The sequence below is a fragment of the Cyprinodon tularosa genome, unplaced genomic scaffold (genome assembly GCF_016077235.1).
Source record: "Cyprinodon tularosa strain WSP-4 unplaced genomic scaffold, ASM1607723v1 ctg1309, whole genome shotgun sequence".
Taxonomy (NCBI): Eukaryota; Metazoa; Chordata; class Actinopteri; order Cyprinodontiformes; family Cyprinodontidae; genus Cyprinodon; species Cyprinodon tularosa.
Genome location: NW_024038125.1, coordinates 91207 through 118001, shown reverse-complemented (window position 1 = coordinate 118001; position 26795 = coordinate 91207). Strand labels below are relative to the sequence as shown.

Genomic DNA, 26795 nt, shown 5'->3' with positions numbered 1-26795 from the left:
TGGCACTGAGTTTCATAGGCAGAAATGAAAGACTATCTATAAAATTTAAACCATAGTCTGGGTCGATAAAACTGAGAATTTTACAACCTTGCATAATGATGCGAGGTTTTATACCCATCTGAACCATGGCATTCAGAACCAAATAATAGTCAAAAGATCTACCGTTGTGCGCCAAAAAGACAAATTTGGAAAACTTCGAAAGTGGAGAATAAAATCTTGAACGCATTTCAGACCAAAGGAGGACCATTCTTTTCCCGATGAATCTTTTGCACAGACGAGGAAAGGAACATGTTTGCTTTCGTCGTTAACAAAGGTCTCAATGTCAAAAAAAACTAATTTCTCCTCTAGTTTTTCATCCTTCTGACAGGGTTGAATGAAACACTGGTGCTCTCCCTCACCCAAATCTGGAGATATTTTCTGTCCGCATATGCAACATTTTCGAGGTAGACATACATGGGGTTTGCCGGTAGTAGAGATGGGAATATAATATTTTCTTCCACACTTTAGACATAATTTATGCATCTCGCAATTACTGGCCCGTGTTTTTGCTATCGGTCTTTCTTTTTTGATTTTATGTTTCGCATAACAGATCTGATTGCGACAAGTCAAATTGCAGTCGGGGCATAAAACTGGTGAGGATTCATGCTGAGTACAGCCTGGATCGTTGCAGACGGGACAATAACCCCGACAGGAATGTCTGTCTTTATTTACAAAAGGGGAAAAGCAATAATCGCATACGTAATTGGCACCCAGAAAACCTGTTAAGGATTGGATTCCGTAATAATGTTGGTTGAATAGAAACAAGAAAAGGGGTCTTGATCTGTCTGAAAAATCTGTCTCAAATTTAGAAAGAGGGCTTTCGTTTACTGAGCGATAATATATCACAATCTTTCTGTTTAAGATTTCTTCAAATGTTTTGACATCTGAAAAGGAAACTGGTGTTTGATCAGAAAGTCCCGCCTGCCTTTGCCACGCTCTAGCCTGATGACAAACCTCTGTGAGGGAGAGATTCGGATATGCTAAACAGGCTAAATTTTTTGCAAAGCAAAGTTGATCGCCGTCATCAATAATCACAATTAAATGTCTTCTCTTTCTTTTTATTAATTCTTGGTCTACAATTTTTTCAAGTTTTAGTCTGCCACCCCCGTGAGGATTCCGAATCAGCTGGAGAATGAATTCCACATTATCCTCTTCGGTTAATTCCGAATTAGATTGTACCAAAGTATCCAAAAAATTTTCAAGTTCCTCCATGATATTTTCCCCATTATCATTTACAGTAAAGGTTGTGTGACGAGACCCACCATCGGTTACTAGTTCAAGTTGTATGACATCATTTCTGGATGCGAGCGGTCTTATTCTTTCAGCCAGATTGGATAAAACATTCATCATGCTGAGGAATATTTCTGCTAAATCTCCCTCTGAACCATTCTGATTTAGTGAAAGCCGTTCCCTAATTTCCACATTGTTAAAATTTTCTCTGTTTAGGGTTTGTACTCCTCCCCCACCACCGGATTGAATAACATTTTGAGAAGGAAGGGGATGGTTTAACGGTAAAAGATTTTCACTAGAAGGAGAATGTCTGGATAATTGGCTCAGAGCTTGCTCCAAGTGTCATGATGGGTTCTCAAATGGAGTAAAGCCCAAGATGCAGAACACACACAGAGGCACTGGTAAAAAGTCCAAAGAGTTTATTTTAAGGTGCACAAGCAAATGAATAAGAAGCCGGAACAGTTCAGGCAGGAGGTTGGTTCACTGGAGTCTGTGCAGGGAGCGGGGGATGGCTGGATGACTGAGAAAAACAGGAGATAGTCCACATGGGAACCTCTAGGGAACTCCACGAAGAAGTCTTCAGGTTAAACCACGTAGGGGTCTTCGGGTGGCTCACCAGGGCTGATTAGCTGGCTAGCTCTCCTAGAGCTTTAGGCTTGAAACTGGTTCCCTGTGATGCAACTCTCCCAGAGCTGCAGGCCAGAGACAGGTTGCCAGAGAGACAGTTCTTCCAAAGCTTCACGAGGAGACAGGAGGTTAAGCTCATCCAGAGCTTTCACAAGGAGACAGAAGGTTAAGCTCATCCAGAGCTTTCACGAGGAGACAGGAGGTTAAGCTCGTCCAGAGCTTTCACGAAGAGACAGGATTCCTGTGAGGCAGAGACAAGGAAGAATTAGAATCTGATCTTGCATGAGAAATAACAAAGATTCTTCTGTAACAGAGGCTCAGGTAGCTAACCAACTAAGATCAACACTGCGGCGTAGAATCCAGGTCTGAAGGTAGCTTAAATACTGTGGTCCTCCTGATTACTAGATCAGCCACAGGTGTGTGAGAGGCTCAGCTTCAGGAGGACCCACGGCGCACTCTGCTGGAGGCAGAGGGTAATCTCCAGAACCAGACAGTGACTCCAGCCCTAAGAGAAAGAGACAAGAGAGAGCAGAAGAGGATCCTCGGCGCCCTCTGGTGGGCAAGCCTGAGGATCCCAACAGAGCCCCCCCCTCAAGGGCGGATTCCAGACGCCCCCTGAAAAAAAAAAAAAGGTCCAAAAAACAACCCACCAAGGGCGGGCGGAGGGGGCACTAGGGTGAGGAGGGCCAGAAACAACAAAAAACAGAGTCCAGAAAACAAAAAACAACCCACCCAGGGCGGGCGGCGGGGGCACTAGGGCGAGGAGGGCTAGAACCAACAGAAAAAGAGGTCCAACAAACAAAAAACAACCCACCCAGGGGGGGCGAAGGTGGAAACAGGCCAGGAGGGCAGAAAACAAAACCAGAGTCCAGAACAAAAAACGATCCACTTATGGTGGATGAAAACAAAAGAAAACCCAAAAACCCTCTTGGGCAAAGTCTCTGGTGGCCGGCCGAGGGACCGGCGGCGGGACACAGTCTCTGGTGGCCGGCCGAGGGACCGGCGGCGGGACACAGTCTCTGGTGGCCGGCCGAGGGACCGGCGGCGGGACACAGTCTCTGGTGGCCGGCCGAGGGACCGGCAGCGGGACACAGTCTCAGGTGACCGGCCGAGGGACCGGCAGCGGGACACAGTCTCAGGTAACCGGCCGAGGGACTGGCAGCGGGACACAGTCTCAGGTGGCCGGCCGAGGGACCGGCAGCTGGACACAGTCTGAGGTGGCCTGCCGTGGGACCGGCTGCAGGACACAGTCTCTGGTGGCCTGCCGTGGGGCCGGCTGCAGGACACAGTCTCTGGTGGCCTGCCGTGGGGCCGGCTGCAGGACACAGTCTCAGGTGGCCTGCCGGGGGGCCGGCTGCAGGACACAGTCTCAGGTGGCCTGCCGTGGGGCCGGCTGCAGGACACAGTCTCAGGTGGCCTGCTGTGGGGCCGGCTGCAGGACACAGTCTCAGGTGGCCTGCTGTGGGGCCGACGGCGGAGGCGTAGTTGCTGCTCAGGATGTCGACCGTTGAGATGAAGGTGGGGCAGCGTCTTAGGGGGACCACCGCCGGGCCGGAGACACGGATGAAGTTCAGGAGACCAGTCTACCATCCGGCAACGGAGCAGAGTCTTAGGTGGCCGGCAGCGGGGTTGAAGGCGACGCTGATACTCTGGGGGTATGCCATGGGGTCGACGGTGAAGATGATGCTCCGAGGGTCTGCCGCGGGACCGGAGGCGAAGCTGACGCTCAGGGGGTCCGCCACGGGGCCGGAGGTGAAGCTGACGCTCTGGAGGTCTGCCGCGAGGCCGAAGGCGAAGCTGATGCTCTGGAGGTCTGCCGCAGGGCCGGAGGCGAAGCAGCTTCTCAGGAGGATGACGCTCAAGCTTCAGCAGGTACCCCCACGGGGTACCCCGTCCCCTCCTCGGCCGCTCAGGCTCTGTAGCGACCGCCGACTGCGGTTCTGGGGGAGGCTCTGGGGAGACCGTCGAGAGTGACTCTGGAGGAGACTCTGAAGAGACCGTTGAGTGTGGCTCTGGAGGAGGCTCTGAAGAGACCGCCGACTGCGGCTCTGGAGGAGGCTCTGGGGAGACCATCGAGTGCGGCTCTGGAGGAGGCTCTGGGGAGACCATCGAGTGCGGCTCTGGAGGAGGCTCTGGGGAGACCATCGAGTGCGGCTCTGGAGGAGGCTCTGAAGAGGCCGCCGACTGCGGCTCAGGAGGAGGCTCTGAGGAAGCCACCAGCTGCGGCTCAGGAGGAGGCTCTGAGGAAGCCACCGGCTGCGGCTCAGGAGGAGGCTCTGAGGAAGCCGCCAGCTGTGGCTCTGGAGGAGGCTCTGAGGAAGCCGCCAGCTGCGGCTCTGGAGGAGGCTCTGAGGAAGCCACCGGCTGCGGCTCTGGAGGAGGCTCTGAGGAAACCGCCGACTGCGGCTTTGGAGCAGGGGAGCCCGCCGATTGCGGCTCCCGGTCAGGAACAGGGGAGCCCGCCGATCGCAGCTCCACCACAGGAACATGCGGAGCCACCGAATGTGGTTCAGTCTCTGGTGCAGGCGATACCACCGACTGTGGTTCAGCCTCAGGAACTGGCGAGGCCACCGACTGTGGCTCCACCACAGGAACAGGAGACATCACCGACTGTGGTTCAGCCTCAGGAGCAGGTGGGACCACCAACTGTGGTTCCACCTCTGGAAACGGAGGGACCACCCAAGGAGGCTCGAGTTCAGTCTCTGAGGAGGCGTAAGGCATCAGTAGAGAGCTCTTGGCGATCTGTGGCCTCTGCTGAGGGGCTCCTGGAGGCATTCCTTCACCAACACTAAAGTCTGAAGCCTCTCTAACTATTAGTTCAGGAGTCTCAAGAGGGCACAGGGCTAACTCAGGGGTCTCTGGACGGCACAAAGCTAACTCAGGGGTCTCTGGACGGCACAAAGCTAACTCAGGGGTCTCTAGACGGCACAGAGCAGGCTCAGGGGTACTTAGACGGCTAAGAATCGGCTCGGGAGTCTCTTGGCTGCTTGGAGCAGCTTCAGGGGTCTCTAAAAAACACGGAGTTGACTCCGGAGTTTCAAAATGGCTCGGAGTTGACTGTGGGGTTTCAAAATGGCACAGAACTGACTCAAAACGGCTCACGGCTGGCTCGGGGGTCTTTTGACGGCTCAGAGCTGGCTTACGGCGCCGCCGTCTCTTACGTCGGGGTTCATTAGAGGCTGGGCTAACGGGTTCACGGGCTGACTGTGGCAAAAGGCTAACTGATGTGTAAGTGGGTTCAGGTGCAGGTTTAGCTGAATTGCTAACGGGTTCAGGAGTAGGGCTAATGGGTTCATGATAAGGTGACAAGAAGGGGAACAGATCATCCCTATCCCCGTAATAGAAGTTCCAGAGATCTGACTCCTGGATTACGGGGGCTCTGACTGCTTGGGTTGTGAGTTGTGGTTTGATTTTTATCTTTTTAACGGATGGTGCTAACTGGCGGTCATGTAGGTGATGGCTGAACTGGACTAAACTGTGCGGAAGTGGACTGAACAGGGCTGTACAGATCTGAACTGGACTGGGCAGAGCTGGTTTTCTAGACCTGGGCTTGACTCTTGCTTGTAGTCTGTAATCCAAATAGGTTGCTATGCAAATAAGCTCCTCCAGGGTTGAAGGTTGATCTATTGTTGCTAGTTCTTTTCTAATCTCTTTATTTAATGCGTTCAGGTAGATGTTTCTTAGCATAGCGTCACTCCAGCCGGAAGCAGAGGCTCTGACCCGGAAGTCTTCAGAAAATTCTACGACGGATCTATTTCCCTTTTTAGTGTTTGACAACCCATGAGACTCGACAGATTTACTAGATTCGCCAGAAAATAGTGAAGGACGGAAATTAGGAAATGACGGAGCAGATTCTGACCTTAGAAGCGGATCTGAAACCGGAAGTGACGGCCGGAATTCCGGAAGTGACGGAACCGGAACCGGAAGTTGAACAGGCGCCATCTTGCGATTCCAACGAAGCCTGTGAGATCTGGAAACGGTTGTTTTCTTAGAGTCAAACGGGGATTTTAACTCACGGAGGGACTGAGTGTGATCAGGAGTAGGAGGGTCCTGTTTCTCTGAGCTACGACGGGGGTGATCTGCTGGGCTTTGTGTTTTGGCCGCAGTGTTCTGTCATGATGGGTTCTCAAATGGAGTAAAGCCCAAGATGCAGAACACACACAGAGGCACTGGTAAAAAGTCCAAAGAGTTTATTTTAAGGTGCACAAGCACATGAATAAGAAGCCGGAACAGTTCAGGCAGGAGGTTGGTTCACTGGAGTCTGTGCAGGGAGCGGGGGATGGCTGGATGACTGAGAAAAACAGGAGATAGTCCACATGGGAACCTCTAGGGAACTCCACGAAGAAGTCTTCAGGTTAAACCACGTAGGGGTCTTCGGGTGGCTCACCAGGGCTGATTAGCTGGCTAGCTCTCCTAGAGCTTTAGGCTTGAAACTGGTTCCCTGTGATGCAACTCTCCCAGAGCTGCAGGCCAGAGACAGGTTGCCAGAGAGACAGTTCTTCCAAAGCTTCACGAGGAGACAGGAGGTTAAGCTCATCCAGAGCTTTCACGAGGAGACAGAAGGTTAAGCTCATCCAGAGCTTTCACGAGGAGACAGGAGGTTAAGCTCGTCCAGAGCTTTCACGAAGAGACAGGATTCCTGTGAGGCAGAGACAAGGAAGAATTAGAATCTGATCTCGCATGAGAAATAACAAAGATTCTTCTGTAACAGAGGCTCAGGTAGCTAACCAACTAAGATCAACACTGCGGCGTAGAATCCAGGTCTGAAGGTAGCTTAAATACTGTGGTCCTCCTGATTACTAGATCAGCCACAGGTGTGTGAGAGGCTCAGCTTCAGGAGGACCCACGGCGCACTCTGCTGGAGGCAGAGGGTAATCTCCAGAACCAGACAGTGACTCCAGCCCTAAGAGAAAGAGACAAGAGAGAGCAGAAGAGGATCCTCGGCGCCCTCTGGTGGGCAAGCCTGAGGATCCCAACACCAAGCTAATTAAGCGTTCTAGATGATTTTCTTGCTGCGGAGGCGGACTGTGAGAAAGAAATGTATCTTCTAAGGGAGAGGTCGGATTTAAAGGCGAAGCGGCATCAATTAATGGGCTTATATCATCGGCAATATTTCGCAAATTCTGTAAAACCGCTTCAGAGTCAAATTCGTCTAAAGAATCTGGTTGTGCTGCATTTTGATTTTCACTAGAAGGAGAAACATTCGGAGATGTCTTTGACTGAGATAGATGCGGGTCAGACATGATTATTCACTAGACTTTTTTTTTTTTTTTCATCCAAGAATGTTCCTCATTATATAGCACATATTCACCAAGATGGACAAACGGAAGCCGGGGTCTTCTTGGTTGCCTGGTGCAGTCAGAAGCTCGCCGACAGCTGCCAATGCCTGAATAACCAGGCGCTCGGGAACTTGTTCTCGGTTGCCGGCTGCAGACAGAAGCTCGCTCACAGCCGTCAATGTGTGAAAAGCCAGGTGTCTGGATTCTTCTCTGATGGGAATGCTGGACTGGCCGAATCGATTTCTTACTGAGGAAAAAAATAAATAAAACGTATTACTAAGATTGACTTTAAAAAAAAAAAAAAATAAATAAATGAATAAAACTTAATAAATAAAGAGTATTTACCTTCATTTCTCAGTCTGCTCAATATAGTGAGAAGGGGTGATTCTAAGAGAGTGAAAAAAAAAATATATACGCTTAAATGATATTAAAACTCAGAATTAATATTATTATTTTATTTTCTTACCATCGGATTCGGGTGTTGAACTAAAAGATGGCTGGTCAGAACTTTCTTGAATCGTATTTTCAATTTTTTGATCTTCTTCACCACTTCCTGCTTCCGGTATATCCTGGACTACAATTTCTCCGCCATTATCGGGTTCCTGGACTACAACATCACCGTCACTTCCGGTTTCCCGATCTTCTCCACCGCTTCCGGTTTCGTGGACTACAACCTCGCCGCCACTTCCGGCTTCCGCTATATCCTGGACTACAACTCCCGCGGCTTCCCCTTGCGCAGTGTGTTGGATCAGCGGCGCTGCAGAAGCGCCGGCTGGCTGTATGTTTCTGGCGGAGCGTTTCCTTCGTTTTCCTGCTGAGGAAAATAAAAAAATAACGCACTTTAGTAAGACCTACTTAAAAAAATAAAAATCCTAACAAATAACTAAATTAAAAAGGCTATTTACTTTCTTTTCTCCGATTTGAAGATCGCCGGAGTTTCAATACTTTCCTTGAAGCGAGAGGCTGAGAGTCTAACAGAGAAAAATATATATGATTATATGATATTAAAAGTAAGAATTATTTTATTTTATTTTTTCTTACCACCGACTTCAGCCGGTGTTGAACTACAAGCTGCCTGATCAGATCTTTCATTCAGAATGGATGTGTCTGTGAGGGGAAAAAAAAGTTATTATTATTATTTATATATGACGGCGTATATTCAACACCATGTTTTAGATAAAATATATTTATTTATTTTTTTATTTTTTTAAGCTTACCCCTTCTGTCTCTTTCTCCATTCACGTGTAAATCACTCCCCGTCTGGGCCGCAGCTCCCTCCGACCCTGGTTCTGCGATTTGTTCGACCCGCGGCTCAGTATGGGCGAGCCGCCCGGCTTGATCAGACCGACAATTGGCTGTCAGCGTTTGGTGAGGTGAGAGCACGGGCTGGCTGATCGACCAAGGCGGCTGTGGAGCGCTCCCCGCCTGGGCTGCACTCCCCTCCGACCCAGCTTCCGCGATGTGCTCGACCCGTGGCGCTTGCCCAAGAGACTGGGTATTGGATGTCAGCGGCTGCTCGGAACTTTGGTGGCTGATCGAGCGAGAGCCTGGGAGCTGAGGAGACAGAGCACCCGGCTGGCTGACGGGTCGAAACCCTGGGGGATGCGCTGTGGCACGGGCAGATGACACTGGAACTGTCGGATAAGGAGCTGGACGTCTGGTACCACCAACGCACGCACTCTCTGGCCAGACGGAACGGGGGGTGTGTAGAGGAGCTGGACCACCTGGAGGGTTAGCTGCGAGGGAGGTAGGAGTCGGGTGGTTGAGGGGATGAGGCGTTTGTTGAAGCGGGGTGGGCAGCAGCGTTCCCTGTAGAGCCGCTGTATGGAGCTCAAAGTCCCCTAAATAAATAGCTGGATTGCTATTATTTTGGGGCAAACTGTTTGGTTGTGGAAGAAATTCTCTCTCTGTCCGAATATTTGAGCGTTGTTCGGTCGCTGTGATGGTTTCTGGATAAAAAAAAAAGTTAAGTAAAATAATTGTTATTTTTCCATCCCGTTTTTAATATTCTTTATAATTAAAAGTCTTACCCAAATCGAGGTCTGACATAAGAAAATCCTCGATATCGGAATCTTGAAATAGATGAAAAAAAAAAATTAGAGCTTTTAAAATGTGAGAAAAAGTGGATCTTGTTAAAAGAAAAAAAAATGTACCTAATACAACGGTAGGAATTAAAGGATTAACTCCCGCCACTACGATCTGCCCTTAAACAAGAAATTAAATAAATGAAAAAGAGAATGTATTTATTTTCTAATATCGTAGAAAAAAATACTCACTGTGTTTCATGATGAAGACGACTGCCCGACACTCTTTAAAAAAATGGGAATGGTGTTGCATACGGGCTTTTTGTAGAAGCTTAAATCCTTAGATCTAATGAGCTGCAAATTATATGATGTTTTAGATCCCCTAAAAACACAGGGGTATCTGTTTTAGAATGCAGGAAACGGATAATTGATTACAGCCCTCATTGTAAACCAATTTGCTGTGTCTGTGTGTGTGTGCGTGCGTGTGTGTGTGTGTGTGTGTGTGTGTGTGTGTGTGTGTGTGTCTGCTGGGATGGCTGTAGGGAGAAGATGAAAAGTTGCTTCATGAAAGCAGGTTTTTGTGTGGATAGAAAAGTTAGTTGGATTGAATTTTAAAAAGGAAACCTATACTAACAATTCCGAATGTGATTGTGATTTTGTGAGTAACGCATACTTTAATGCTGAATTAAACATTGGTCTTTACACAAAAGAAAGCTTGATCTGTGAGAGTAATTCCGTTTAGGAAAGTAAAACAGAGGCTTGCTGAAAGGACATCTGTATTTAAACACATTTTTTTTAAGCATAATTTTAGGAAAATGTGTAGTTGATGTCTTATGAGCAAAAATGTGAAGATGCCTGACTGCGCATAAGTTTGTGGGTCATAAGAAAATCCTTTGTTCAGGTGTGGAACATAGAGTTCATAGTTCTTGTGTATGTGCGTATGGGGGTGTCTGGTGGGATGTTGGTAGGAGGGAAAGTCCATGTGTGGGGACTGTCTTTGATTGGGAAGAATTTGATTGATGCCAGACTGCGCATAAGTTTGTGGGTCATAAGAAAATCCTTTGTTCAGGTGTGGGACATAGAGTTCATAGTTCTTGTGTATGTGCGTATGGGGGTGTCTGGTGGGATGTTGGTAGGAGGGAAAGTCCATGTGTGGGGACTGTCTTTGATTGGGAAGAATTTGATTGATGCCTGACTGCGCAGAAGTTTGTGGGTCATAAGAAAATCCTTTGTTCAGGTGTGGGACATAGAGTTCATAGTTCTTGTGTATGTGTGTATGGGGGTGTCTGATGGGATGGTTGGTGGGAGGGAAAGTCCCTGTGTGGGGGACTGTCTTTGCTTACCCTGCAAAAGAAGCTGGCATATCTTTTTGATTGGGAAGAAAACAATGTTTATATTCAAGAATTTGATTGATGAATCAAAAAATGTGAAGATGCCTGACGGTGCAGAAGTTTGTGGGTCATTAGAAAATCCTTTGTTCAGGTGTGGGACATAGAGTTCATAGTTCTTGTGTATGTGTGTATGGGGGTGTCTGATGGGATGGTTGGTGGGAGGGAAAGTCCATGTGTCGGGGACTGTCTTTGCTTACCCTGCAAAAGAAGCTGGCATATCTTTTTGATTGGGAAGAAAACAATGTTTATATTCAAGAATTTGATTGATGAAGCAAAAATATGATGGTGCGTGACTGTGCAGAAATTTAAGGGTCATAAAAGGGTTATAAGAAATTCTTTTGATCAGGTGCGGGTCATAGAGTTCATAATTCATAAGTCATAAGGTCATGTCATATACGTCATAACCCATCAATCATTTTTGACCTAAGGTCATAGGTCATCATCCATCATTTTTGACATAAGGTCAAAGGTCACCATCCATCATTTTTGACATAAGGTATATTGCTATTGTGTGTGTGTGGTTCGCTCCACTCTGGCTTTGTACTGCCATTCGAGCTGCTGGGGGGGGGGGTGTGGTTGCGCCGGCTGCGGTCTGCTCTTCTTGCGGTTTTGCGCCGGGCGGCTTTTCTGCTCTTGGGTTGATTCTGTGCGCGGTGTGTTGTGCCGTGGGCGGGGCCGCCTGTGTGTTTTTCCTGGGTGGTGCGGTCGCGGTGGGTGTTGCGGCCGGTCGCAGGGGCTTGGTGCCAGGGGGCGGGGCGTGTTTCGGTGCTCTGTGCTGCTGGGGCGTTTCGGTCGGTGCCGTGGGGGGGGCCGGTGTTCGGTACCCGGCCCTACTTCGGGTCGCTCTGCGATTATTAATCAAAAAAATTATCGACAGATTAATCGATTAGCAAAATAATCATTAGTTGCATCCCTAATTTTATGGTAACATTCCAAACAAACTTGGTACATAATCCAGCAGTGAAGTGGAGAAAACAGCCAACCAGACAAACAGGTTAATCAGGCAAACTATACTAAAATTCATGTGGCATCATTTGTGAGCTCCAACAGAGATCACAGAATCCATTTACTGAACAAAATGAAACTCTCACCTGAAGCCACTTCTCTCTCTACCTGTGCTGCAACATCATCACTCATTGGTTGACTTCCCTAAATTGTTTGTACTAATTTCCTTATGGACGGTGTGGAATTCTATTTAAAATAAAATCAATATAAATAGCGTTCCTCTGTTTGTCTTTATCCTTTTTCTAGAAGTAGAAATAGTAAATTAAATAGCAATGTTATTATGTGGAACCCAAACTATTCTTTCTAAACAAAAATAGCAGGTGTTTAGGCGCCATCTGGTGTTCTTATACTCTATAAAATAAATAAAACCTGCTATTAATACCTGATCTAACTCAAAGGGTAATCAAAATATTAAAACAGTAACAAAGAAGTATTAATAAAAGGGAAACAATCACATTTTCCTTTTCAGACGGCTAACCCTAACCAGAATTGTTGATAGTCTTTGCTTGTCCATTTTACCAGCAGTCTTCAGAACTCCTGTCTGACTCAGAATATTTAGTTTTATAAAGGAAAACAAAGGTTTTTGTTGATAAAATGTATTATACTTCAGAATTAGCTATTATTTTGAAATGCTAACATTTGTTCCACAGATCAAAACACTCTCTTGTGATGAAGTAAATTAATCTACACCAATGATTAGAATATATTGGATACATGTTTTACATATTGAATAAATGTTTTACACTAAATACATTTATGTTATACAGGTCACAGAGTCCAAAAGAATGTGCGCCACCGAATATGGAGAGATACAGAGCAGCGTGTGTGTATAGCTGCCTTCCAAAGCCAAGCAGAGCAGTGTGTGTGTGTGTGTAAAAGGCTTTTGCGGCTGCAGCTGTGAGGCGCAACCTTGAAGTCTGAAAGATAAAGGCCAGGGTGGGAAAACCCCCAGAGTGAGCGAAAAACAGGAACATTGCAGGGAATTCAAGGTCATTTGAGGCCTCTGAAAACCAGGGTGCAGAAATGAGTCCTGTTTGTAAGACAAACGCATTGAGAATGGGTTGTTCAGGGCTGCACAGCTAAGCTGAACTAATTGTGATAAATTGAGTTGTCATCTTCAAAGCACACTATGCAGTACTGGTCGCACAGAAAGTGAGGGTTTTACTGGGACCTTGAGTTTTAAACTCATGCTGACTTTTTTTGATGTGATGTTATGATCATAAGTCATACTGGATGAAAGCATTGTTTTGACATATTGATGATTATAAAATATGGTTTGGAGGAGGGTCTTCCACCAAGATGAAAGAGCCCCAAGCCCCATGAAATGTATAAGAGGGCTGTTTTCACCATGTGTTCAGTTGCTCACCGGTGACCAGCTCCGTGTGGTTGTGTTGTGTTTTGCAATAAAACACCCTGGACTTGGACTCAGCTGCTTCTGCCTGATTTTTGGATCTTTGTTTGAGACTTTTCTGCTTTTTAAGAACTTTGAATTTTTATAAAACTTAGCTTCAATTTTAAGTCGCTGGAAGAGGTTTTCCCACGACATAATTGGCGAGCCAGAGCTGGAGGAGCAAGCTACCGGCGTCGGACCAACCTGCAGACGGCAGTCAGAGGCGGGGAACCCCCCAACGGGCCCAGAAATTCACCGGTTAAAGGTGAGCTAACTTGTTATAATTTTCTAAATTAGTGGGGAACCAGCCTCCGGCGGCTGCTTGTGGGTGTCAGGCGCCACCAGGCTCTCCTAAAAAAAACTAGTATTCCAAATTTAATAAAGTAATTTCCAAATTTGATAAGAATTTATATAAGAATATACAACAGGCACACTAGCTGAGGAAGGGTCCAGGTACGTATGAATGTTTATGTGAAATCACGGTGTTAATTAATGTTTGTATTATTCTGTATTTGAACTGTTCTGTGTTTAAATTATTTTGTAAATAAGTTAAGCTTAGCACGTGATGTTCTGAGCAGATGATTGGTAAAGGGACAGATTGATCAAAGCGTTTGACATAGTCTGTGGAAGCCATAAAATCCGGAACATATAGGTACGCGTGTTACGTGAGGGTATCGGTGACTAAGGTAGTCGGCGTGCTCCACGAGACGGCTTATGTAGTATTAGGTATTGGAATAAAGGTATTGAGAGGCTAAGCGATAGCCAGGCTAAGGGATAGCCAGAATATTACCGATTAAGCGATAATCGGAGAATAGTACCGCTCGACCAACCGGAGGACGTCTATGCATTTCCACTTATCTGGGTGCATCCGGGGCAGCAGGGAAAAACGTATATGCCACTGTAGGAAACAGTGAGGAAGAGTATATGCCACTGTAGGAAACAGTGAGGAAAAGAAGAAGTGCACTGTAAATATATAATCATTTGTCTTGTGTGTCTTTGTCAGTGTGACGAGTGAAAGAGTTAAGTAACTAAGGGGAAGTAAGGGGTGGATGATATTAATAAATAAAGGTTATAATATTGATAAAGCTTAAAGATATAATAATAAATTAATAGAAATAATTATTACAAAATATAGTTAAAAAGAATAACCTGAAAATTAATAAGGATTGGAAAACAGAATTGGTAACTGAAAAACACAGAGTTATGAGATTGAAATGAATTAACAAAGCTCCTAAATAAGATTGGAAAAAGTTGTAAGCATTATAAGTACCCAGTAGTGATAGAGTCAGTTAGCAAGGGAAAGATTACAGGACAACTTAAATTAGTTTTAGAAGAAGAAGAGGAAGAAACAGAAAAAGAAATGAGTAACACACAGCAGGGAGAGTATGGCTACAGCGGTGACTATGACGAATGGGATAGAACCCCAGAAGTAAGGAGAAAATCTACCCTTAGCCGTTCCCTACCCCCAGTACATCGCAGACATTCACCATATCCAAGGGGCCCCAAATGCCGTTTAAAGCCTAGGACCAAGTCAACATATAAAAGCCACTCAGATCCCAAGATCGAGTTATTTCTGGATGAAACCGAATCACTGGCAGAAATGATAAACCAGGACTTGGTGGAATTGACGGAAAAATTGTACGACTCAGGGAGCAAAAGTTGGAAGAGAAAGCACAAAAAAGACAATTAAAAACTTTAAAAGAGACAATAGAAAAACAAAAGGAGAAGAAAAGACGAGATGAAGAATTGGAAAAATTGAAGAGAATGGAAGCGGAGCAGCTTATAATAGATGCCAAAACTAATTGCCCAGACCTGCCAAGCCCACGGACTTTGTCCCTGATCGGAGAAGCAGGAAGGAGAGGGGGAGAAGACATGGAATACGAGGAGGAAAGAGATGATGTGTCTGAATGGGAGGACATTGAAGGCTCAGACATACTGCCAACAGCAAACCCAGTCCATGAGGGGTCCAATAGAAGAAGCAGGCCGGTGGCGAAAGAACAGAAGCCACTCGCAGCTGAATGTGACGTGGATCTGCAAATAGTAAAAAGAAGCCCTAGACCAATGGTGACCAGGTCCAAAGCACGACAGCAGAAGACAGAACAAGATCAAGGAAGGGCCTATATGGCTCCCTTGCTGTCTAAAGGACCTCATGAAGACAGATATGTGCCATGGTCATTTATGGACATGATCACACTTGCTGGAAGGCTGACCCCATTGGCAGATGGTGCTGACAGATGGATAGAAAAGCTGGAAGAAATCACTGGAGGCATCAATCTGGCAGCTGGAGACATCAAGGCACTGCTAATCAAAACAGCAGGACACTCAGCGGCCAGAGAGGTGTTTGACGGAGCCCAGCTTCCAAGGGTCATGACCTCACACCAGTATGACAAGATACCATTCAACCAAATAAGACCCAAGTTGTGGGCAGCCTTAAGGAACAAATACCCCACCTGCAGCGATCCAACCAAGCTGAGACAGGAATGTCTAAAGGATGATGAAAGCCCAGCCCAGTTTCTGCACAGGTTCCAACAGAAATGGAAAACAGAGACTGGAAGTGATGGGAATGAACTGAAAACATCTGGCCCCCTGTTCAGAACCTATTTCAGGGAGGCCATGCCCAAAGAAGTACAAGCCAAACTGGACGGAGTTGTGGGGCTCATGAAGATGGATTGGCCTCTGTTCTCTGAGCATGTTATACATTATGTGAACATGCATCGGGCCGAAAAACGGGCCTTTGAGGACCAAAGCAAGATGCTGGCCACCAAGTTAACCCAGCTGCAGATTGGGGAATTGTCCAAGGCACAGAAAGAAAAAGAAAAGCCTAAACATCAAGCAGCACTGACTGTGGCTGCCACACCCCCAACTGAGGGTGCACCAACAGGGGAGGCAGTTGTACAAGCACCAGTAGTGTCTCCTGTCATTCCTCCGCCCACACAGCAGATGCAATATCCAGCAGCGCCACCTGTAGGAGGAGCCCTGCGACAGCAGACCCAACCTCAACCAGTCCCTCCTATTCATGTGCATCTAAACCAAGGAGGAGGTCCCCAACAAGCAACGTTCGGAAGGGGACGAGGGGGGCCACCCATGCGAGGAAGATGGAGGGGTCCACAAGGAGCCCCAAGAAGGCCCCCTCAAGGCCAATACCAGCAGATGCCACTGGCAGGTCCAGACATGGGACAACAGCGAGTGAGAATGCAATGCTGGGGATGTGGACAAGTTGGACACATGCAAAGAGACTGCCCCACTAACCCATGGATGGGACCTCAGCCCCCTACTGCTGGACCAGCCACCTATGGAACAGGACAAGACACGTACTGGCTATAGGGGTGCCCAGAGAAACCTGATGGAGAGGCCATTCTACCTGTATTAACCCAACGTCCACAAACAGAACCCACCATTGATGTCACAATATATGACAGCCATCATCGCTTCATGATTGATACAGGAGCGGCCTACTCCTGTATAGGAAAAAGTGGAATTGGCCTGCCTCTCTCAGCATCAAAGATTCGAACAGTAGGTTTCTCTGGGAAAACCCAAATAATACCCATGACTGAGCCAGTTCCCATGATCATAGGTGAAAAGACTGTGTATGCACCGCTACTTTACTCAGAAGATACACCCATAAATCTGCTGGGTAGAGATGTGCTGTGCCAGCTTAATGCAAAAATTAAATGTACCCCTAATGGAATTTATTTTGAAGCAACAGACAAGAATGAAGCCTACATGATGCCAATGGGCCTGCAAATGACCCCCCAGATAACAAGTCATGAGCCAGAAGACCAAGTAATTTGGCTGAAACTCACATCACCAACCTCCTTCCTCCAACTGGAGTGGGAAACATGGAGACCCCTGATAATGAATCACTATGAGAAATCTAAAGGACCTTTTCTTCCTCTCCATTGTACCATGTTTTATGACAAAGGCAAAACACATGAAGAATACGAGAAAAGCTGGGATGAAGACATGAACAACAAAACAACTGTCATCCAGTATGCTGACATAGTGGTTGGACCACAAGAAGCTGCAGCTGTTGTCACATTTCCTGATAAAGATGTAGCAGAATGGTTCCAGGTTACCAACTCAGCACCACATGTCACATTACTGATTGCAGACGAGTATGAATCACATGATCTAGGACCCATGGTTCAAGAAGCTAAGCAAGTCACTGAATGGATTGCTACAGCATGGGACTGCATTAGCATGTCAAAAGATGGACTGTTTTTCAAGATCTCATATTCACAAGCTGATGAAGTAATTGCAGAAAACATTAAAGTTCCTGGGAAAAGACAAATGGCAGTGGCTGCAGAACATGAATCCCTATTAGAACAAGTCCCAGAGCAGGTATGGTCTAAAAGTAAGACAGATGTAGGATTAGTAAAATCAGCAGACCCCATCCAATTCACCATTAAACCAAATGCTAAATTGCCCTTCCAAAGACAGTACCCACTTAAACGAGAAGCAGTAGAAGGAATACAGCCTATCATTACAGGATAAGAAACAGCAGGAGTTCTTAAACCAACAGAAAGTCCCTGTAACACACCAATTTTTCCCATTAGAAAGCCCAACAGTAATGACTATAGATTAGTCCATGATCTAAGATTGATTAATGCTATCGTAGCAGAAGAGATACCAGTAGTACCCGACCCACACACACTACTGAGTAATATACCCCCAGGTACCAAATGGTTTACTGTGATTGATCTGTGTTCAGCATTTTTCAGTGTACCGGTCCATCCAGATTTCCAGTATTTGTTTGCATTTACGTACAAAGGCCAACAATATACTTATTCACGATTACCACAATACGATTACCAAATTACAACCAATTTTCAATCGTGTACTGGCGAATGACTTAAATCACCTTGACATACCATCTACAATGTTGATGTATGTTGATGATATTCTGATTTGTTCTGTTTCTAAAGAGCAGTGTGAGAGAGACTCCATTACAGTGTTGACTGCTTTGGCAGACGGAGGACACAAAGTAAGTAAACAAAAATTGCAATTCTGCCAGCAAACAGTGGAGTATCTCGGCAGGCAACTTAGTGGGGACAAGAGGTGTATTGCACCGTCCCAACTAGAAGCCATAACCCAAATGCCCAAACCTTAGACTGTTGGTCACATGTTGTCTTTCCTTGGCATGGCAGGTTACAGCAGAAAGTGGGTGTGTGATTATGCCATCAAAACGGCTCCACTGAGAACGCTGATCAAAGCCGCAGGTCAGGGACACCAGTCGGCTCAATTATAATGGACAGATGAGGCAGAGGGTGCGTTCCAGCTGCTGAAACAAGATCTCCAAATTGCTCCTGCTCTGGCCAATCCAGATTAAGGCAAACCATTCCATCTCTATGTGGCTGAGCGACAAGGGTATGCATGTGCAGTATTGATGCAAGACACCCCCACAGGTAAACAACCAATTTCTTATTACAGCACAAAATTAGATGGTGTCGAGGAAGGTCTGCCTCCCTGCTACCAGGGTTTGGCAGCAGCAGCCTTCGCCTACAAAAAGGCCTCAGTTATTACTATGGGCCACCCTGTTATTCTGTACACATCACATCAATTACATGCACTGCTCACCAGCCCACACTTTGTGATCACACAAGCTCGTCGAACAGGTTATGAAGTTCTGCTTTCAGGACCTGATTTAACAATACAACGCTGTACCACGATTAATCCAGCCACAAGAATGGTATTGCCCACAGAAGGTGAGCCCCATGATTGTCTCAAGGAGACGGACACCTTCATGAAGGTAAGGGAGGACTTATACAATCATCCAATCCCATCTGATCTGACGCTGTTTGTAGACGGCTCCTGTATCAGAGGTGAGACTGGGAACAGAGCTGGATATGGAATAGTCCAACTTAACCCCGATGGGACCTTTACCAAGGTACAATCAATGAGCCTAGATCAACCTTGCTCTGCCCAGTTGGCAGAGATAAAAGCATTAACAGCTGCATGTAAATTGGCTACTGGTAAAAGAGTGACAATCTATACTGACAGTGCCTATGGGTACGGGGTATGCCATATAAATGCTAGCATCTGGAAACAACGAGGGTTTGTTAGAACAGATGGCACCCCAGTAACACATGGGCAAGCTGTAGTGGAGTTAATAAAAGCTATGCAACTTCCATCTGCGTTAGCTATTGTAAAATGTGCAGCTCATCAGACAGCAAAAACACCTATTGCCATTGGTAATAACTTAGCAGATGAGGCAGCTAAAGAGGCCACAGGTTCAGCAGTGCAGGGACCAATGGTTCATGTAGCTGAGTGCGAACCCATTACTAATCTAGCCTCATTAATAGAAGCCCAAAATAACGTATCTGAAGCAGAAAAACGCCTGTGGGTACAAAGGGGGGCAGCTCGGTTAACACACCCCCACGCTGGGTTGTGGCGTAGTTCTCGAGGACATTTTGTACTACCGTTGTCCTTATTACCGACAGCCATTAAAATAATGCATGGACCTGATCTTTGTTCACGAGCCCAAGTTTTTCAAAAGTTACAGGCAGCCTGGTGGTCACCTTATATGACACCTATGGTAGACAGAGAACTGGCCTTATGCCCACATTGTCCTAAGTACAATGTGCGTAAAATGTTCACTCAGCCCTTAGCACATATCCCCATGCCAGACGGTCCGTTCCGCCATCTGATGATGGATTACGTTGACATGATAAATCGGGTTCAGGGAAAGAGGTATATGTTGGTGGTTGTTTGTAGGTTTAGCAGATGGGTGGAAGCATGTCCCACTGCTCATAATGACCACAAAGCAGCAACACGGTTTTTGTGTAAAGAAGTTTTTCCCAGATTTGGCATGCCTGACACAATATCATCTGATAACGGACCACATTTTGTTTCACAGGTGATCCAGCAAATGTTCAAACTGTTGTGCATAAAACAGAAGTTTGGTTGTGTGTATCATCCCCAGCCACAGGGATCCGTGGAATGAGCTAACGGCATCCTGAAATCGAAGATAGCTAAAATAATAGCTGACAGCAACAACCGTTTGACTTGGATTGACGCCTTGCCTGTTGCATTGATGGCAATGCGTTCCCAAACTAATCGCATAACCCATCTTACTCCTCATGAAATGCTTACAGGTCGACCAATGCCTCTCCCACAGGTTCGAGGACCCCAGCAGGAGGAGGTTTCCCTGGCACAGCTCAAGCGTGAACTGGGGGATTACCTCAGATCCTTAACCCGCATTCACAGACTTATATTTCAACAGGTGAAAGCAGCCCACAGCCGGGACAAGACACACATTCCAGTGGACGTCAGAGACGTTCAAGTTGGTGACAGTGTGTTCATACGAGTCTTTAGACGTCAGAGGAACGAGCCTCGTAGGGAAGGCCCCTTTAAAGTTGTGCTTACTACTCCCACTGCCCTGAAAGTCAAAGGTAAGCCCTTCTGGTTTCACAAAAACCACTGCACCAAGCATCGGCCTCCAGACCCACCTGGATTTGATCCAGGACCGACGGGCTCTGCGCATGCTGACAGGGCAGCAATAAGTCTCCCTCCGCAGCACCCCACCACAAGTTCACAAATCTTGGAATCAGGCACTGATGCCCCCTCTCCGCCGTCCACATCAGCCGGTCAAAGGCGTTCTGAACGCCTGGCGGCCAGGCGGTCTCCAATGTCCAGGGACTCTGAGGATGACAGTGTTCATTCTTATGCTCCCGCTTCGCCTTCTGACTCTGGTGGCAATGATGATGATCCTTCTGCCGCTCAGACTTCTTCTGGGTCTGACCCAGATCCAGCCGTCGTTCAGGCACTGGACGAACTTCTTTCTTCTGACCCACCAGATGTTGGTGGAGTCCTGTCCCCTTCACATCCCTCACTTGCACCTTCCCCTCTCATCCCCTCCCTTTCCCCTTCCTCCTCCGAAGCAAGTGGGCCGTCAATCCACTCGGTCCCGCCCACTCCATCGCCGTCTGGGCATTACCCGCATGCGTCTTCTTCCGACTCTGACAAATTTTCTTGTTTTGTTAACCCTTTGTGGGTTAACAAGGGGGATCTTATCAAAGTGAATACTAACAGTGCACACACACATTTAATGTGTCACACACAAACATGTGCACTAGCAATGGTAACACTAGCTACTAACCAAGGGGTAATCAGTAATAATGATGGAGAGAATATATCACTAATGCATGTGCAAATCAAAGGATATGATTATGTAATGTCTGAAGAAATTTTAGGGAAGTCAATGGGGAAACATTGGCTTGGAATTACTCATATACTTACTCACGTAGATACAGTAATTTGCATGCTGACTCATCTATAGATTTAGGAGATAATATGCCTTATATTACCCCAAGGAATGGCTAGAGAACAATAGAGGGAGATACTTTACACAGTCGTCAGTAGGCACACAAGTAGAGGAGGCTGCAGGCTCCTATGTTCCCAACAGGCAGCCAGAAGACCCGGCAGTGGGGCCAGGCGTCGCACCTTCGGGTTGGAACAAACCTATGATGACACCCAGAAGGCAGCCAGATGATCAACCACCATCACCTACAGGGAAGCCACTGTCCAACCCGCCATCACCTGGGAACCTCAGGATTGATTTCGGCCTAAACAGCAGCCCTGCCAGTCTCGAGAATCCGGAGGATCGACGACCACCACCGCCCTTCAGATTGCTTCAGGAGCTGCCATCCACTTCAGGCATGCTGGCTGAGTTACACGAAACGCGGCCTATCACTCCACCTCCTGTTTTCATAGCACATGACATAGTGCTTATCCCTGCGGAAGCTCGCCATGTTGCAAAGTTCTTGGCTCATCCTTTGGAATTTTACAAAACCGACGATGACCTTAAGCCTGAAATCACTTCTATGAGCACGGAGGTTTATTCCAAGTTCATGAAGGGTCTGATGCACACCTACTCACGTCGACCCTTTGAACTGTTGCGCCGCACCATGTACAAACGCAAAGTAAAGGCTGGGAATCAGCATTTGACCCAAGAAAATCTGGAGCTAAGACAACAACTTCAAGAGGCACGGCAGACCATCATCAACCTGCAAGGGCAGCTGTTGCAACTGACCACTGATCAACAGCGTATGGCTCCCTACCCCTGTGGGGGCCCGAACGGGGGCCCACACTATTATTAATCTCAACTACGACATCACACTGGATATAAAGGACAATGCTGATTATTGATGATTATGCATATCTATGTTAAAGATAATTGACAAAATTAATTGTGTATAATACATGTGACAGTACAAGTACTGTGCAGGAGAGTGCCACAAGGTCACTCCTATGTTGATTGTATTGAAGGTCCATTGACCATTGGATGATGTGCTTTTCCTGGCAGCTTTTCTTGGTTTATTTATGGGTGTGTATGGACACCCATGCAGAGGAGGATGCAGTGGCCTCGGGGCATAAGATGCTGCTTGGGCATTGGTATCTACCTCTGCTGAGAAAACAGAATTAGAAACTCTTTCTACAAAAAAAAAGTAAGCAACGAGGAAAAGATCCTCATAAGTGAGCCCAGGGGGGGGGGATCCCTCTTTGTTTTAAGACGTTCTCCATTTTTTACATTTTATCACTTTATCATGTAATCACCACATTTTATATCACTCACTATAAGTATATGGTGTGTTTTAGTCTCACTTCTAGTTTGGTGTGCAAAATATATAAACAGCAGTTATTTTTGAAACTTCACATTTATAGTATAGTATTTCACTTTGACAATCACTGAGTTTATCCTTTTTAGGATCAAAGGGGGAAAGATGAAGTAAATTAATCTACACCAATGATTAGAATATATTGGATACATGTTTTACATATTGAATTAATGTTTTACACTAAATACATTTATGTTATACAGGTCACAGAGTCCAAAAGAATGTGCGCCACCGAATATGGAGAGATATAGAGCAGAGTGTGTGTGTAAAAGGCTTTTGCGGCTGCAGCTGTGAGGCGCAACCTTGAAGTCTGAAAGATAAAGGCCAGGGTGGGAAAAACCCAGAGTGAGCCAAAAAACAGGAACATTGCAGGGAATTCAAGGTCATTTGAGGCCTCTGAAAACCAGGGTGCAGAAATGAGTCCTGTTTGTAAGACAAACGCATTGAGAATGGGTTGTTCAGGGCTGCACAGCTAAGCTGAACTAATTGTGATAAATTGAGTTGTCATCTTCAAAGCACACTATGCAGTACTGGTCGCACAGAAAGTGAGGGTTTTACTGGGACCTTGAGTTTTAAACTCATGCTGACCTTTTTTGATGTGATGTTATGATCATAAGTCATACTGGATGAAAGCATTGTTTTGACATATTGATGACTGCTTCTGCCTGATTTTTGGATCTTTGTTTGAGACTTTTCTGCTTTTTAAGAACTTTGAATTTTTATAAAACTTAGCTTCAATTTTAAGTCACTGGAAGAGGTTTTCCCACGACACTTGCTTCTTCATAGAAGTGCAATCAGCAACTTATACCCCAAAAAAAAAATTTTTTTCCCCAAGAAAGGGGGGTTTTTTTATTTTTTTTAAAAAAATTTTTTTTTTAAAAATTTTTAAAATTTTTAAGGGGGGTTTTTTTTTCCGGATTTATTTTTGGGAAAAAGGGTTTAAAAAGGTTTGGAAATTTTTTCCCTTTTAAAAATTTTTTATACTTTTTTTTTTTTTAAAATTAAAATTTTTAAAAAACCCCGGGTTTTTGGTTTTAAAAGGGGGGGGTTGGGAAAACCGGGGGGGGGTTTTTAAAAGGGGGGTTTTTGGTGGGGGGGGTTTTTTTTAAAGTTTGGGGGCCCCAAAAAAAGGGGGTTGGAAAAAAGGGGGTTGGGGGGAATTAAAAAGGGTTTTTTAAAAAAAAGGGGGAAAATTTTCCCAAAAAATTTTTGGGGTTTTTTTTTTTAAAAAAGGAAAATTTTTAAAAATTTTTTTTGGGGGGTTTTTTAAATTTGGTTAAAAAAGTGGGGGTTTTTTGGGGTTTTTTTTTTTTTTGGGGGGTTTTTAAAAAAATTTTTTAAAAAAGGGGAAAAATTTTTTTTTTTGGGGGGTTTTTGGGTTTTTTTAAATTTTTTTTTTTAAAAAAGGTTTTTTTTTAAAATTTTAAATTTTTTTAAATTTTTTTTTGGGGGGAAAAATTTTTTTTAAATTTCCTTAAAATTTTTTTAAAATTTTTTAAAAAAAAGGGGGGGAAAAAAAACCCCCCCCAAAAAGGAAAGGGAAAAAAAAAAAAAAAAGGGGGTTTGGGGAAAATTTTTGGGGTTTTTTAAAAAAGGGGTTTTTTGGGTTTTTGGGAAAGGGAAAAGGGGACCCCGGGCCCGGGGCCCCCAGGGGGGGGGAAAAAAAGGGGGAAAGGGGGAAATTTTTTTTTTAAAAAAAATTTTTGGGGGGAAAGTAAACTTGGGGGGGGAAAAAAAAAGGGGGAATTTTTTTTGGAAAAAAAAATTTTTTTTTAAAAATTTTTTTGGGAAAATTTTTTTTTTTTTTTTTTTTTTTTAAAAAAAAAAAAGGGGGTTTTTGGGGGGGTTTTTGGGGGTTAAAAAAAAAATTTTTTTTTTTTTTAAAAATTTTTAAAAAAAAAAAAAAAAAAATTTTTTTTTTAAATTTAAAAAAATTTTTTTCCCCAAAAAAAAATTTTTTTGAAAAAGGGGGGAAAGGGGGTTTTTTAAAAAAAAAAAAAATTTTTGAAATTTTTTTTTTTGTGTAAAATTTTTTTTGGGGGGGTTTTTTTTTGGGGGGGGAAAAAAAACCGGGAAACCGGGGGGGGGTTTTTTAAAAAAAGTAATTTTTTTGGGGGGTAATTTTTTTTTTTGGGAAATTTGGGGGGTTTTTTTTTAAAAGGGGCCCAAATTTTTTTTTTTGGGTTTTTTTTTTTTAAATTTTTTAAAAAAACCTTAAAAAAAGGGGTTTTTCCCTTTTGGGGGGGGGCCCCCCCAAAAAAAGGGGGAAACATAAAAAAACCCCTTTTTTAAAAAATTTTGGGCTTTTTTTAAAAATTTTTTTTAAAGGGAAAAAGGGGGAAAAATTTTTTGGGGGGGGAAAAAAAAATTTTTTTTTGGGGGGGGGTTTTGGAAAAAAAAAATTTTTTTGGGGGGGGGGAAAAAAAGGGAAAAAAATTTTTTTTTTTTTTGTTTTTTTTGGGGGGGGGGGTTTTTGGGGGGAAAATTTTTTTTTTAAAAAAAAAAATTTGGGGGGGAAAAGGGGGGGGTTTTTTCCCCCTTTTCCCCCCTTTTTTTTTTTTAAAAAGGGGTTTTTTTTTTTTTTTTGGGGGGGGGGAAAAAAATTTTTGGGTTTTTTGGGGGGCCCCAAAAAAACCCGGGGTTTCCCAAAGGGAAACCCCAAAACCCTTGGGTGGGGGGGGGGGAAAAAAATTTTTTTTAAATTTTTTTTTAAAAAAAAAAAAAAAAAAAAAAAAAGGGGAAATTTTTTTAAAAAAAAAAAAAAAAATTTTTTTTTTTTTGGGGGGGTTTTTTTGGGGGGAAAAATTTTCAATTCCTTTTGGGGGGGGTTTTTTTTTTAAAAATTGGGGGGGGGGGGGGGGTTTTGGGGGGGTTTTTTTTTTTTTTTTTTTTTTTTTTTTGGGGGGGGGAAAATTTTTTTTTTTTTTTTGGGGGGGTTTTTGGGGGTTTTGGGTTGGGTTGGGGGGGAGGGGGGGGGGGGGGTTTTTTTGGGTTTTTTTTTTTTGGGGGGGGGGGGGTTTTGGGGAATTTTTTTTTTTTTAAAAAAAAAGGGGGGGTTTTTTTTTTAAAACATTTTTTTTTTTTTTTTTTTAAAAAAAGGGGGGGGGAAAAAAATTTTGGGGGGGGGGGGGTTTTTTAAAAGGGGGTTTTTTTTTGGGGGGGGGGGTTTTTTTGGGGGGGGGGTTTTTTTTTTGGGTTTTTTGGGGGGGTTTTTTTGGGGGGGGGAAAATTTTTTTTTTGGGGGGAAATTTTTTTGGGGGTTTTTTTTGGGGGGGGGGGGGGAAAAAAAAAATTTTTAATTTTTTTTTTTTTTTTTTTTTTTTTTTTGGGGGGGGGTTGGGGGGGGAAAAAAAATTTTTTTGGGGGGGGGGGGTTTTTATTTTTGGGTTTTTTTTTTTTTTGGGGGGGGGGGGGGGGGTTTTTTTTTTTGGGGGGGTTTTTTTTTTTTTTTTTAAAAGGGAAAAAAAATTTTTTAAAATTAAAAAGGGAAATTTTTAAAAATTTTAAAAATTTTAAAAAAAAAGGGTTTTGTTTTAATTTTTTATTTTTTAAAAAAGGGGTTTTGGGGAAAATTTTAAAATTTTTTTTTTGTTTTTTTTTTTTTAAAAAAGGGGGAAAAAATTGGAAATTTTTTTTTGGGTTTTAAAAAAATTTTTTTTTTTTTTGGGGGGGGTTTTAAAATTTTTTTTTAAAAAAATTTTGGGGGTTGGGGGGGGTTTTTTAAAAATTTTTTAAAAAAAGGGGGGGGGTTTTTTTTTTTTGGGGGGGGGGGGTTTTTTGGGGGGAAAAAAAATTTTTTGGGGGGAAATTTGGGGTTTTTTCCCTTTTTTAAAAAAAATTTTTAAAAATTTTTTTTTTTTTTGGGGGGGGGGGGGGGGGGGGGGGGGGGGAAAAAATTTTTAATTTTTTTTTAAAAAAAAATTTTTTTTTTATGGGGGGGGAAATTTTTAAAAATTTTAAAAAAAAAAATTTTTTAAATTTTTTTTTTTTTAAAAAAAATTTTTTGGGGGAAAATTTTAAAAGGGGAAAGGGGGTTTTTTGGGGGTTTTTAAGGGGTTTTTTTAAAAAGGGGGGGGGGGGGGAAAAGGGGTTTTTTTTTAAAATTTTTTTTTTTGGGGGGGGGGTTTTTGGGATTTTTGGGTTTTTTTTTCCGGGGGGGTTTTTTTTGGGGGGGGGGGAAAATTCTTTTTTTT

The 26795-nt window shown here is 44.5% G+C and overlaps 2 long non-coding RNA genes and 1 pseudogene across 2 annotated transcripts; 1 reads left to right on the top strand and 2 right to left on the bottom strand.

Annotated features, from left to right (window-relative positions):
* LOC119778246 overlaps positions 1-26795 on the top strand; it is a 99893-nt pseudogene that overhangs the window by 48228 nt on the left and 24870 nt on the right.
* Positions 7998-8711, bottom strand: LOC119778243. The gene is made up of 3 exons (XR_005280037.1): positions 8393-8711; positions 8217-8282; positions 7998-8146 (listed from the first exon to the last, which is right to left on the bottom strand). It is a non-coding gene; the product is annotated as an uncharacterized LOC119778243 (long non-coding RNA).
* LOC119778244 lies at positions 8918-9620 on the bottom strand. Its single transcript, XR_005280038.1, has 3 exons — positions 9452-9620; positions 9206-9247; positions 8918-9124 (listed from the first exon to the last, which is right to left on the bottom strand). It is a non-coding gene; the product is annotated as an uncharacterized LOC119778244 (long non-coding RNA).